The 15034-nt window shown below is 45.6% G+C and overlaps 1 long non-coding RNA gene across 1 annotated transcript; it reads left to right on the top strand.

Moving 5' to 3' along the window:
* The first annotated feature begins 6032 nt into the window (after positions 1-6032).
* LOC126522624 (uncharacterized) lies at positions 6033-13529 on the top strand. The gene is made up of 4 exons (XR_007597481.3): positions 6033-6248; positions 6780-6856; positions 9476-9530; positions 13434-13529. It is a non-coding gene; the product is annotated as an uncharacterized lncRNA (long non-coding RNA).
* The last annotated feature ends 1505 nt before the right edge of the window (positions 13530-15034 follow it).

Raw genomic sequence — 15034 nt, 5'->3', positions numbered from 1 at the left:
AAATCTATATTAGAATTGGACCAGGACGAATCCAGCACCCCCTGAATAAAAGTGTGATCAGGTGAGAACATCTGGTGGAATACGAATGGTCTGTAATCAGAGTTAAATTCAAGTCTAGTGCTTGCTGCCATAGTATCGCCCCCTTAATAGTGCTATAAACATACTTCTACACATTATAGGGTGCATTAAGGTCCTCTCCAATAAGCAACGGCGCATCCTTAGCCAGATTGGTTGCCTTGGTCAAAAGAGACTTGAAACTCTGCTTCGTGTCCCGGGGGCTACTGTACAGGTTAAGCAGGTCAACGCTCCTCTGACATGACCTTTGCCGAACTAAAATTACCACCACCATAATATATAACAATCTTGCAATCCACTATGTGAAGATCATGTCTAATCTACGCCAACCTCCTATTAATCAGAGTTGCGAGTCCTCTGCCCTGTTCATTATCCTTAACCTCCGCTTTGAAATCCGTTAAGGTCACATTAGAAAATATTTTGCGCCAAGAGACAACACACACAAGAAAGACGACGACACCACGGGTGTCTAACGTGATGTCACATTAGACGTCAGTGTTTCCTGTAACATAATAACTTGTTTTCACACCACGTGTTCTAACAAATTGCTGCAGAGACGGCTTCTTATGATTTAACCCCCTACAATTCGCCTGCCAAATACTAAATGGACTTGGAAATGGAAATTCGGTGAACTAGTTTTGAGCTCAAGTCCCCTCGGCGACTTACCCTGCTGGGATAGCGGCCGAGAAGACTCCCACTCCATAACAGGGACCACCGTCTCATTTAGATATATTTCAGTTTTGCCTAATCTCTGATGCGTGATATTTTCCCGCTCTTCTGTACGCTCCAGTCTACTAATGATCTGTTTTACACTTTCTTGCAATGTCGCCATCATTGCTTTAAGTTCGGAACCGACTTTGCCCTGAATCCGCGCCGTCCAGTATAGGGCCCACTTTTTCGGAGCAGGCGTCTGCTCGTCAGCCATGTTCTGCAACCTCCACAGACCTCGGTACCTCAACCGAGTCATCATGTTTGCTAGCCTGTCCTAAGCTACCGCTGTTACCGGAAGGTAAGACTTTCCTAAATTCACCTATCTCTTTGACAAGCCCATCAATGGCTGCTTTTAAGCTATGGTTCTCTCTCTCCAATCGCACAATCCTATCCCTATCCCTGTTACCATCCACATGCTCCAGGCACTGCTCACGCGCTCGGCCAGCGCTGGTGCCGTCCTTGACCTTGTCAGTCTAGCGGGTCTGACCTCAAGCTGCGCCGCCTTCTCCACCAGCTGCAGGAAAACGCACCCGTGCCTCCCAAGGAGCGGAGCGGCCCCTGGTGACCGGGTGGAGTCCGAAACGATGGCCACTGCCTCGACCTGGAACGGCTATTAGAGCGCAAGCGCCCCTTAGAGCGTTGGCGGGCGCTCGCCAGCTGCACCATCTCGGCTGCCTCCTGTTCCGCCGTAAGCTCCGCCTTGGCTCTCTCCTGTCGTCGAACACGCACGACGTAGGGAAGATGGTACCGTTGTCTGCATTGTTTATCCGCGGTCAAGCGTCGGCCGCCACGAAACTTGCAACAAGGCACGCAGTTGTGATCCTCTTCAGGGTTCCGAGCCCCACATCCTAGGCATTCAAAACAATCGGGCGCCGGACAGACATCCACCCGATGTCCAAGGTTGCCGCACACACAACATACATCCAACTTCTTTCGATACAGGAAATACCGTACCAGTGTTCACCCATATCTGACGAGATTGGGCACTTTTAAAACGTCGAAAACAATGATAACTAATCCTGTATTCTCGATTCTTTTGACCGCCATAGCCAGCGGATTGCGATCGTTAACGATGTTCCGCTCAAGTGTTGCCGAGCCATCCATAATGTCCACATTGCGAATGACCCCCTTACACGTAGTATGTGAGGCCGTCTCGTATGCACTCACTACAATATCCTTGTCTGCCACTCTGATTGACCTGAGTCTCACATATCGTTCAGCGTTGCTCCTTTCTGGGGTACTAGCCACCAAGATATTTTGGATAAAGTTGGGACAGATAACATCTTCCCTATTCTGCTCAATACTGAGGCCTGCCGCCTCTACGATTGCCTCGCCCACCGTTGTAGGGCTAACTTTCTCCAAATTCAGTCCACCCCGTGGCCGAATGACTATTTTGATGTGTCCTTGTGGCATCGGTGGCATGCGCGACACCTTCACAATGCGATTCTTGATTGCCGAGCCTACGTGCCGTTCACCAGTGTCTCTTCGTTCAGGCATCTCGCTTTGTGAACTGCCATCACCCAATCCTGGTCTCCTCATAACTCTAGATTTTTGGTTGGGCACAGTCCGCCATCCCAGGTGTACAGTAATGTGCTCCGCCAGGAGCACTTCCCCTTCAACGTGCACCGCTGCCATGCTTGACGCGCGCGTCCCACCGCGCTAGGGCCACCAGACGCTAGCTCTCGGCCCGCGTGGCGTGAGCACAAAAGTTCTAATAAAGTCCAAACAAGGGGTGGCCCACCTCAAAATCCGGCATCCATTGAATCCTCTCGTCTTTATGGATCCGATGATATCAAATTTGCATCACACCATGACCAAAAAATGCACGGAAGCTTAAAAAAAACGGACCCATGAAAGTCCACAAGCCTCCTTCGAACTTCGTCGTCGTCGTCCATATCATTGTCCATAGGTTCCCAAAACATTTTTTCATTGTACGAATGTTTCAAAGCTTCTACCCAATTCGGGATTTAGTCCTTTGCTGTATTTCCACTGCTTAGTTCAACTACATTTTGTTTTTCGCATGGAAATTCTTGTGCACGTTACAGCAAATGTCTCAATGCTTTTAAGAGACATTGCTTTTATATTAATTTTATCATTATTCTGTCCGGGTGCACTTTACACTTTATTAGTTCTTTACGTTCTTTCTGTGGGCTCTTATATGGTGTTATGAAAAGCTGGGGAGAAAAGTTGCTAACATTTACAATATCATTACACGCTATTCAATAATCCATCCAATTTATTCATCAGAATCTTGCCGCCGCGACCGGTATTTGATCGCGCTACCGCCTGCTTATAGCAGTGCAACACCATAGCCGCTAAGGTAAAGGTAACGTAACGTAAGGTAAATGTAAGCTAAAGTCTGGGTTGCTGAAACACGTGCCCTGCTCTAGCGCGCAACTACTCACACTTTATTTGTAACTATAGCCACGGGCATGACATTACAGCACTTTAGCTTCAAGTTTATGCTTGAATGAGCGGACTTTTCAATACTGAATTTTTTTTGAAAATTACATCAAATAAGTATTTGTACTTATGAGTAATGACAGTTGGATTGCAATAGTCTAATGCTGACTTAATTACAATTTTGCTTTCTTAATCTCACAGCTGCGCCGTAATAAGTCCCTCATGCGAGAGAAAGTATTGCCAACGAGTGCTTCCTCCTTGAATGTTCCATAGAAGCTTATCTGTTGCATCTCCATGTAAAAAACTACGACACGAGGAAAATTGAATAATGAATCTGTTGAGCAACGTAGGTAGGATCGAATAAACATAACATACAAGCAGGTCTTCTTTTTTCCAACTCCTCAGTCATGTGATATCGAAGTGCTGTTCATTGTATTGTACCTTCCATGTTTGAAATAATAAAGAAAACAAATAAAGAAACGAATGCATCCGAAAAGCGTCATTTAAAAATTGATGACAGCTTGGATATGGGTATAAATTAGCTAACACCTCACGTTAAAGGAAATGTGTAAGACAATCCGCAGCGTACGGCTCTAGTAGCTAGTCTTCGGTGTAAACTGATACTACGAAATAAAATGTGAAATATGCGGTTATTCCGCTGTTATTCTTCGGACCAATATTACGTGTGTTTTAAGCTGTTTGTTGATTTACACTATGTTGCACATACAGTTGGAAGCAGATGTTTAAGAGACGTCTGATTTAAACATTGAGAAGACATTCTTGAACCTGTTTGCATTTAATTGCGCAAGTAAACATATTCAATTTATTTGCAGGGCCCTGACTTGACATCGGTAGCAAGGAAACACCTCTTTCATAAATATGAACCGTAAATCTTACTTTTTCTGTGTAATGAATCCAAGCATACCTACGATATTGTAAGCGGCCTTATTATTGGAGCAAACATTTCATTTATCGAAATTGCCAACTTCTCGCTTAGTTTCATATAATGTTCTGTGCTCATAATTATTCACAGTGCAAAGCGTGCAGCAAACCCGTAGCGCGGCCTTCAACTCCTACATTTTTTCTCACCATTATCCTAAATACTGAAAAAAATTTGGTTTGTTTATTGGCTAACCATATTATGCAGTAAAGCAATAACGACTTATTTTATGCGACAGCGAGCTAACAACTGTACCTTCGCTGAGAGACGCGAGAGTTGAAAACTGTACTCATTCTTACCACCTGGTGCGTATCAGAATACCTCACACCAGCGCTCTACAATGATAACAATTAAAGTTTATTTCTCGCTGTCTTTGTGTTGCATTTAGCAGCTATCATCATGATTATTCGTAAAAAAAAAGACGCCAAGAAAAAAAATTTCATCTACCTTTAAAAATGTTGCTTGTACCTTAGAGGATGAGGCTGCTATTTGTAAGGGACAAACAAAGCACTGTTCATGCACGCACAAGAGTGTTAAAGCGTTTACTGTGTTCAAGAATACTTGAACGGCCATACGACACCGCGTCGTACGTACGGCGACAAGCCGAAACAAATTTTTTCGATCAATAGGTTTCCAAGGTAGTTCCCTGTTGTGGGAGGAGGACATTCGAAGTGCGGGGGCATCGAAATCAGCACTGGTGCTGGCGTGCGGGCCCGTAAAGCACGAGTGTGCGCCAGATTGGTGCGCCGGTACCGCGAGATCGGCGCGAGCGACAGGGCCGAAGGGCTGATCGGACCGGGACAGGAGGAGGAGCTCTCGTTAGGCACTGCGGAACCAGCGGCGCCTCACGTCGCTAGGTCACCGGTTCACTACGTCACCGGTCCCTATATAAACACTGGCGGCCGAAAAAAAAAAAAAAACATATCCTGATCTATTACAGACCTCCGCATTTGCGCCGCTTAGGCTCTGATCGCCATCTCACCTGCAAGCACCGAGAACGCCATGATGAAGACAACGGTGCTCATAGTGGCCGTCGTACTTCTATAAGTAGGTATGATGCAAAGCTGCCAAGTTCTCGAATGGCAAAGGTTTTTGAACTGCTAAACCCCTTACACCTAAGGCAATGAAAAATATTTTACACGATAGCGGGCAAAACACTTCATCTAAGCTGACAGAAGTCATAGTTAAACACTGTACTATTTCTTACTTTCTGATGACCACAAATTTATCTGACGCGAGAGTGTGACAGCGATTGCAATAAGCGTTTATTTCATTCAGTTATCGCGTTATATACGATACGTATCATCATTGAAACTCGTCACAACTTGAAATAAAAAGCTTCATTCCTTTCCGTGAGTGACTCTAAACAAGCATTTGACCGGGAGCGTGTTAGCGGTAAGAAACGATCAAACCGCCTCTTATACTCCCATAAGGGTGTTAAACTCATTAGCGTTTACCACAAGAGTGGACCACACGTACCACTTTGTATCTAATGCTCGGCAACAAGGATAAGGAAATTTTCTTATAAAGTAATCTTCAAAATCATTGTCAGAAGCCACTTGACCCAGTTGTTCGATTAAACATAATAACCACGTATTAATCAGACATAAAATTATTATTGTAGTTTTGCTTTCACATGACGGCAACCTTATGTCCAAAGTACGGCCACAGCAAGCAGCACAAGGTCACACGATGTTTATGTAGCCTTATAGGAACCGTGCCAAACAAACGGCTGCTCGCATCGCAATCAACTGGCTCAATGCCATTCACGCTCATTCGTACTTTCTCACCCTCAGCGACCCGAGCCTTCCAATAGAGCCGGTTAAGCACAGCTACGTACTCAGTTTACCCAGCATTCTAAACAAGGTTAAAGGAAAACACCTCTTAAAAAGTGGCACTTATATATGCTGGAAGTAGCCTGGAGGGCAGCGAGGATGCTTTCTTTCTCTGAGAAGGTCCCTATAAAAGCAGGAATGGACGCAACGCAAACATCTTTGTTTCGAGTATAGACCACCCCACTTGTGTCGGTTAGTCTTGTATCGTCGTTCGCCTGCAAGCTCCAAGAACACCACGATGAAGACAACGGTGCTGATACTGGCCGTGCTCCTTATCTCAGCGGGTACGTTCAAAACTGGCAAAGCTTCCTGAAGTTCTCCTAGGGGATGGGTGGATACGTACTTCGAAGGTTATGTTTGCCAATCTAAAATACAGTAACTTCGTAGCTGAATTATGCTTCTGTTTAGACATTGGCCTGGGGGTTCCTAAGTCGGCGACTATAGACGGTGTTCTTTCAAGCGTGTGTATGAATGTTCCCTTCGAAACACGAAGAGCACAGAACTTCAAGATCAGGAAAGTGTGCTAACGAACGCTTTACAAAAATTAAATCTTATTTGAGATTAAGCTGCAAATGCCTGAGCATGTCGGCTGACTGCTAGAAGAGTGCGCTGCGGAGGCTTAAGCGGAATCGTCGTGGTAATAAAGTACGGCAACCGACATGAATCTAAGACTGATAGAACGGTCAGTAGGTCAAGATACGAACTGTATTGTTTATAAATTCATTTTAACTTTTTCGTTTTCACATGATGTAAGATTCTGCTGGCATTCGCGCGCTGGGCCCTATGGGAAACCTAATTCTCAAGTCTTCCCGCAGTGATGTTGACGGAGGGGTCTCCGGCTAAACCTTCAAGATCCGGGTCAGGGGGGGCTTCGCGAGGCAAGAAATGTGGGGTAAGTACAATTTCGTTCTTAAAAAAATTTAGTGCCAAAATATCATTGATTATACGGGCGACTTACACGAAATGATGATATCTTTCTGCTTTATTTCGTGCATTATATTGTGTTTTAGCTTGTGCTTTAACACAAGACAAACAGTAAGAAGAGACGGACCGTAAAATTGCGTTCGAAGTAACCGAAATCCTTACAACAGAGACCAAACAACTAAAACGAGAGCTTAAACCGTTCGAAAGGAAACATGTCGTCAGGATGTATTCCCGGTGTAAGCAGAAAATCTTATCGGATGGCGCGCAGTCTACAACCCTTAAGTAGCACAGAATAATTTAACAAACCCTCCCCCACCTCGAAGAGGAAAGCTGAAATGTTGCGCCTTGGCATCATCAGTTCCACCTAAAGCAGGAGACTAGCTGGTTCTAAAACGCCGGGAAAATGAACTTATTTTTGGTTAGAGCCACTTGGGAATGTCAGAATTAGATAACCTAGGTAATTCTGACAGCTAATTCTGTCAATATGTTTAGCTTCAAGAATAGAAGTACACTTACTGGCAGTACTATTTTCGTTAACATACAGGCGTATCGAAAGCCGTTTGTTGGTACCTACATGCGGCTCGGATATGACCTTAGTAAATATTCACAAATGTAACCATCGCGATAGCGACCGACCCGGCGATACACAGGCAAAATAGCCCCGCCGAACCACAGGTATTAAGCAAAGAGAGGCTTCAAAGCAATATCAGCCATTTCTCAATGTTAAGGTACAATATGACAGTGAGGAATAATTGCTGCGAAAGCATCGAATGGCCAACTGAGCGCAAGATCCAGCGTCTGTAGCAGCGACACTGCACCTAAATTCGAATTGGCTGCACTGCAACGTAATGGGCGAGCCTTGACAAAGCCTAGAAGGCAAAAAGGTCTGCTGCTGCCACGCTGCAGTGCCACTCGTTGTAGGAGGGGAGAGTCCATTGCAACGATGCCACGTCACCCTTGCTCTCGCTCTCACAAGCCTGTCTTATTTGACCGTTCATTGTCCGCCTAGACGGTCGCTGGTGTTCTAACATCGCCTCAGTAATCGCAATGAAGGAATTAAACTGTAAAAAATTACAGGTTAAAAGGAAAAAAAAGCGTTTGCGGTAGTGATTTTCAAACATACGACCCCACGGTCACAAGGCGAGAGTCAAACCTAGATAGCAGGCTTGTGAAGTTGTCTTCATGACATCCTGCTACTGGGACCGAAATTGTCACTGCCAAGCACATCGTGACGATAGCTGTGACGTGAAAATCACCGCGTCTTACTCGGGAGCATCTCTATTAGATAATGTGGCAGTAAGGCAAGGTAGCATGACGTCACGGATCGACGTGAACCGGCATTGCGCTGTCTAGGAGGCATTTGTCTAGGAGGCGTCCCAAGGCGCTGCAAACGAATGACCGCTCAGCGACGTTTAATTGGGCATTAATGCTTTCGCATTCAAAACTAGCAAGCAGTGCTTACGTGTCCTCAAATTTTTCTTTCAAGGACTTGGCTACAAGTCAGCTCCACAGGGTCGAAACAGCACTGCAGAAACGATGTAAACCTAGACTGTGCATTGCTGCGTGTAAAAAACAATTACACACGCCCCCTTTTTAAAGCTATGAAGGCGCTCTTGCCTTTCTTGAGGGCGACTGGCCTACGTGAACGTCTTTGAGTCGCTCAGGCCCTCCGCGTGAGTGCGTTAGGTCTCCGCGGCTTTCCTTCCCCTCCCCTCCATCTCTCTATATTATCTTCCTATTCCATCTTTCTCCTCCCCCAGAGTAGGGTAGCTAACCAAACGAATTTCTGGTTAAAATCCCTGCCTTCTCTCTTTATTTCCTCCTCCTCCTCCTTTACCTTGTTTCGCTTTCATACTCTCTGATCTTAGCAAAACAAGAAAGAAAGAAATAAAGAAAATAGAGCAATGCCATTTCAGGAGTGTGTTAACGATTCATCACAATGATACGTCAAATGTACCACAAAGCTGACCAAATTGACGTCGAAGCAGGGCCTTCTACATTTCAAGGCATGCCACTCACCGCCGATCCATAGGTTTGGAACCCTTCTGTAAATTCTGGAAGCCCAACTAAAGCAACGGTCAATATTAGCGTGGAATTAAACCGACAGTTACATAGTTATATGCTTCAGTCAGAGTTTCTCGCCGTATTACGGAGTGAGGAAAATGACACTGGATTGCTGTTACAGGCAAGGGAATCTTGTTATGGGATGGTTTCGGATCGGCATCGTTCTCGAAGAGCCAGGAGGCCTTGAAGGCACCTTTTGTTAGCAGCATTCCGTCTGTCACATTGGTTCATTCTCCACTAAAACACCATGTAAAGCGCTGTGCTTCAATTATTACGCAAAACATATGTTATTGAACCATGGCGGCTTTTCATGGGTTGTACAATTTTATCAAGCGTAATAAGTACCTTGCGCTAAACATAGGGAAGAGCCATGACAAGGTCACAGAGGAATGTGCGTCTGCTGTGTTATTTCCTGATTGCATGTCACTCTCTAGATCATAAACTTTATTAGAATATCAGATACGGTTAAAAAAAGGAAATACAGGTAAATAAATGGATATTTGATTTTGTCTCTTGCTCGCAGAACTACTTCTGCGAGGCACACGAGACCTGCCAGCCGAGTCCTTTCGGGCGTGCATGTGAGTACTGTACCTCGTCCAGTCGCGTTCCTTGCGCGCTTTGGCAGCGTGAATGTCACGGGACGTGCTCACGCCACATTTGTCTTGGGGGCATTATTTGCCCCACACTCTTTAAATTTAAATGCTCGTGTGAGGAATTGCCTTTTGAACCATTCAAGAGCAAGTTGTTCTGTAGTTTGACGTCCTATTGATCCTCCTTGCGAAGCGACTCCCATTGACGGAATCGTTAGGGAGCTCTACCGCACTTTGAGATATTTAAACTGCCTATAGCTGAATATCGCCACAGATACAAGAGCGAAAAGGATTGAATCAAATCAAAAGCAACGGCATGCAACGGCAAGCACGATAGTTATGTAGCGACCATCCGTCACTTCGTTGTCCCTGCCATTAGGGTCATTACTCCTTGGTCCTGAAATGCAGTTTGCGTCGCGTGGGGGTCATTGCCCCCTGCTAAGCGGCTGCTCGATTGGAGTGCCATGACTGCCACTCAGCAAACCTGCTTTTACTTCTGAATAAAGTCAGTCTGCTCTCCGTTCTCAAGACGACAGAAAGTGCATTCCTTCCCTCTGTCAAACCAAGCTCCGAAGATGTCGTGACCAAGGATATTTAGGTTTATGTGCCAACAGTAACCATGGACGACGCTGCTCCTAATCATGCTGACAGAGACCGCTACACGGTTACGTCTTCTGTCATCACCGAAGAGCTTCAGCTTCCCACAATTTGATCCAGGAATCTCCGACTTTGGTTTATGCAAGTAGAGGCCCGTTCCCAACTCAGGCGCATCAATTCAGAGAGAGGAAAATATCTAGAACCTCGTCCCCGCGCTGCCGCCCAACGTCGTCCATGGCATATACGACTTGCTAGCGGGTACGCCTTCGGCCACAGCATACGGCGACCAGCAACGCGCAGACATGCAGTGCCTTGAGCCATCGCAACAGAGTAGGCTTCAACAGCTCCTCTCCGAGGTACTTGCAACTCCTGCAAAAGTCGCGTAACTTAGTGGGTGAGCACTCCGAAAACGAGAGGCATCTTCCACTTCTGCACGAGCTGTGTTTGCAGCGCTTCCCACAGTCCGCACGCATGGTACTGGCACTTTCCGACCAGACGAGTCTCGATTGGCTAGCTGCACTCGCTGAGCGCATATGCGACTGCTCGTCTCCGGCGCAGTTGCCTATCGCTGCTGCGAGAGTCTCAGAGCCTGCAGATCGACTCACGTGCCAGGACGAAACCGTCGAGCACCTTACCGCCTTACCGGTGTACTGCAGAAGCTGACGACGGGTTGCAACACTGGAGACAAACTACGGCGCAACCATTGGCCTTCAAAGTCTCACAGCGCGCCGAGGGACTCACTGCGGCAAATCTGCTGGTACCATTGTTGCTTTCGCCAACAAAGATGTCGCTGCATCCAGCCCTGTTCGTGGACGGGAAGTGCACCGGCCAGTCGCTAACGGCGACATGCAACATTGGCCTCTCGTGCAAGCCGGCTATTCTTCGTAGTGGAACGCATCATCGCCACCCGCCTGCACGTCGACACCATAGCCGAGCTGTCTATCGTTCCTGCCACGGCCGCTGACCCCCAACGCGGCAACTCCGCACCCATGCTCCACGCAGTGAACAAAACGGCAATCAGGTCATATGGGCTCCGGTCAATAACGCTAGACACCGGACTCCGGTGCTTCCACAGAACGCGACTCAATATATAGCAGAGTACCAGTACTGTCACTTGTGAGAACCTCCGTCTCCTAAGATATTTCTCAATATAATTTACTACGGTGTGCAGTGAGGGGGAGTATTAGCATGGTACACCACCCTGCAATATATGACTAAGTAGAAACAAAACAAATGAAAATTTTAATTTGACGATTGGTTTAAATTTGTGTCTCCAAAGGAATACTATTACGGAACGATATTTTACCGCTGTGTCATTGTGGCGATAGTTATTTTCATGCGATCCGAGTGCCCTGGTCATGAAGGCTGTAGTAATGTAGGTGTTATTTCCCATATTTTACTCATCACCTATTACTGGCTCTAAACTCAGAAAAATATTCGTAATTTGAAGTGAACAACAATATAATTGTCCTTCACGCTGTAAGATAAATTGTGAGTTCTCACCTTTTCTTAATGGTGATTACTTGTTCAGAAAAATCATACTGCGTTGGGTGAATGCACAGCTCATGGCGATATTTCGTATCCCAGACATTGTTATTAACTTAATAAGCGACTGTTTCACTACAACTACGATCTGTAGTGCTAATACCTCAAGTGCCCATAATTAGTTTCGCTAAAACAATAACTGTCCCATGTGTGTCTATTATCGTGAGCTATGTATTTCATGGCTGAAATGAAATTATTTTTCATATGCTCCGCTTATTAACGTTTTGAGAATTCGCGTGGCTATAATATAAAGTAAATCAAGACAAGCCTCATAGAATGCTATCAACATATGCTGAATGGAAGCATTTTTAAGCTTGTATCCCAAGCAAACTATTACCAATAGAAGGCTGAAAGATAACTAGCAACTCATGTCAGGAGGAGTGCTACATCTGCCGGCTGCTACGTCATCAAATGCTCCCCTTGAAACTCCAGTTGCAGGCTAATGTTCAGAACATAAGTAGATGTACATGCGCAGGTACTGTAAGATGCCACGGTGGAAATTCGATCAGCCCTGAAAGCGGATCCCTGTACCGTCATAGCACAATGCAATGGTACTTATGCCGCGAAACTCTTCGGATTATTGTAAAAGTATTGTAAGGATTTGCTATGGTTATTTAATAAATTGTCCTATAGGACACCAGTTTTTTTTTCTTCATTCTTTGATTTCTGCAACGGTTCCGCACACTGTGTGGTATATTCCTTTGCTGTATAATGGAGCGTTTTCTTCCAGCGCTTGTTGACTTTCAACTGTATACTCCGTTGCGCATTGCAGCAAATGTGTCAATGTTATAACTAACTTCATTATTGATTTACACTCACCGATTCTTAAAATTTGATGTCTGTGTTCGTCTGCGTCTTATAGATTATTGGTACTTTATTATCACATGAAGCTAACAGACAGTGACAAGAAAGAAAGTATTTCGCCAATTATTTGTTTGAATAACTGAAACGTATAACTTACAAATAGGTAAGAACGAAAGTGGACGAAAAAGCAACTTGCCGCAGGGGGAATAGGAAACAACGTATTGGGTTTACGGCTGCGAGGCTCTTACAATTGGGACACCGGGGCGCTGTCTTACCGTCCACGTTGTTGCATGCTTATGTATGGGTACTGGAGTTAACGACGGAAGTGTTAATCAGAGAAAAACCACTCACGGCATTGGCAGCAGATAAAGAATATCCTATTACAGTACGTGACGCATTGCGGAAGTAGAAATTTTCCACGTCAGCCACTAAGGTCTTCAGTGGTGACACTGGCTCACACTATCAGCGTCCACTTTAATCTTTCAGCAAATATAATTTCAATATTCCTCTTAAATAAAGAAGTTATTGCTGCTATGCTTTCCGTCTTGGCATGGTGTGTTGGCTTTATGTGGTTGTGACTTAGGGAATCCTCGACTACCGTACTTCTAGCGCATTATTATTTCTTACTTGCCGGCTCTCATATGGTGCTCAAATATGATAGATAGAGAGAGAAAACATTTATTCAGACCATTGAGGTGGTTGGTATTGAGGTCGAGTGGGTGGTGTCCTCATTCCAGGACTACACTGGCCATGGAAAACTGGCCCCAAATTTTAGAACGTTTGAGATTTGATTGAAGAAACCAATAGTTCAATACTTGCTCGTTAGGAAGTCAGCATACAAGCGTTTTCTTCTAGCATGATTGATTACACTGCGCTATGTCGACCGTCGGTGTGATGCTAAATTGTGTTTGCAGTAAAATTAAAGCCTTTCATCAATCTATGCAGGCACCTCTCCATCACCATACAAGTAAAAGCCCCATGGATGGACACCAACGAGATCAACCTGCTTGGCTGCTGAATAAAGTTACTTGCGTTCACAAAGTGTTGTATACCAGCTGATTCCAAATAGCTTGGTTTTAAATTTATGAAATGCATACACCAGGAGTTTCAAGGCCTCCAGCAAATAAACCTCATAACACCGCGAAAAAAAAAGGATATACAAAAGCTTGCAGAAATGAATTGTTGAAATAATTATTGCGGGTGTACCAAAGGCAAATCGCTAAACCAAAGGAGATACTCACAAACAGGGCCAAAGGCGAAGTGCAATCTATTCCAGATCCTCGTTAAATACCTTGTGAATATCCGACAGCTGTTTTCACCGTTCTTGGTGGTGAAAACTTTATTTTTGTCCGACATGTTATTAGGGTGGCCTTCACCCTGCTTGGGCGTCTGCCACAAGTCCTTGGGCTCTGGTGGCCTTATCGGCCCGCTGGTGTGCCCTCAGTTCATCTTCTGGGTTTCAGCTGGGCAGCACACAACACAAACACTCGCGGAGGCTTTCGCTAGAGGGTTTCTCTCCGTTGCTACTCGTCAGCGCATTGCATTCTCGAGAGAGATAGAGAGAATCAACTTTTACTGAGCACTTAGTAAAGGTTGGTGCGCGCTGGTGCCAGATGGGGTGGAACCTTCATCTCAGGTCCCATATGCGTCCAGCAGTTCCTGGCCCCTAGGCGCCAGCGCCCGCTGGGTCAGTAGGTCGGGGCTTGACAACAAGGTCTCCGATCGTTCGGGGGGTGGGAGTGGGGAGGGTGGGGGGGGTTCTTGAGCTTAGTGCACTCTGCAAGGATGTGTGCTAGAGTGCCTTCCGATCGTCTTGGTCTTGGTCATCATTAAGACCGATTGGTCTTAGTGATGTCTCTCCATGTTGTGGGGAGCGGCTCCGTTGTCGGGTGCTGTTCAATTTGTCATGCTATCTTGCGTAGGATGGCCCGGCTGCGCTCTGTCCGGCTCAGCCTTACTCTCTGGTGGAATAGGTGTGCTTCCACCAGCTCTTCCACCCATGTCACCCATGCTCTTCCACCCATGGTCACCCATGTACAGCAGCTCCTGCGTTGACGAGTAGACTGGGATGCCCATGGCGAGTTTGACTGCTTTCTTATCGTCGTGTTCAGCGTCTCGCGGTTCATCTTCGTAAGCTGGAGGTACGGGGCGGAGTATGTTACGCTTGACACAACGAATGCCTGCCTGCACAACGAATGCCTCTGTTCAGGTTTCAGCATATGCTGAAAAGTTGCTCTTGAGCCACACAACTTACATTCGTTTGTTTTACATGTATGTATACATCTGGATGGATTATATTCCAAAGCACTAGATTACAGTATGTCCTTGTTTGTAGCTGCTGCTACTGGACAGACGGCTATTTATATAGTTTTTATGAGATTGTGTTTAAATATACTTCTGCATTTTTAATGTGTTGATATATTGTTACGTGTAGCTGATGCCCAATGCTATATATAATTCAATCTGTTTTCACCGTTACTACAAAAGAACGTTCACACCCTAGTAATATTAATGTTGGGAAGTTTTGTCATCACATTGCACGTTAT

Source organism: Dermacentor andersoni, chromosome 6 (genome assembly GCF_023375885.2).
Source record: "Dermacentor andersoni chromosome 6, qqDerAnde1_hic_scaffold, whole genome shotgun sequence".
NCBI classification, from domain to species: domain Eukaryota; kingdom Metazoa; phylum Arthropoda; class Arachnida; order Ixodida; family Ixodidae; genus Dermacentor; species Dermacentor andersoni.
The sequence above is the reverse complement of the archived record's forward strand: the minus strand, read 5'-3'. Positions and strand labels throughout refer to the sequence as shown.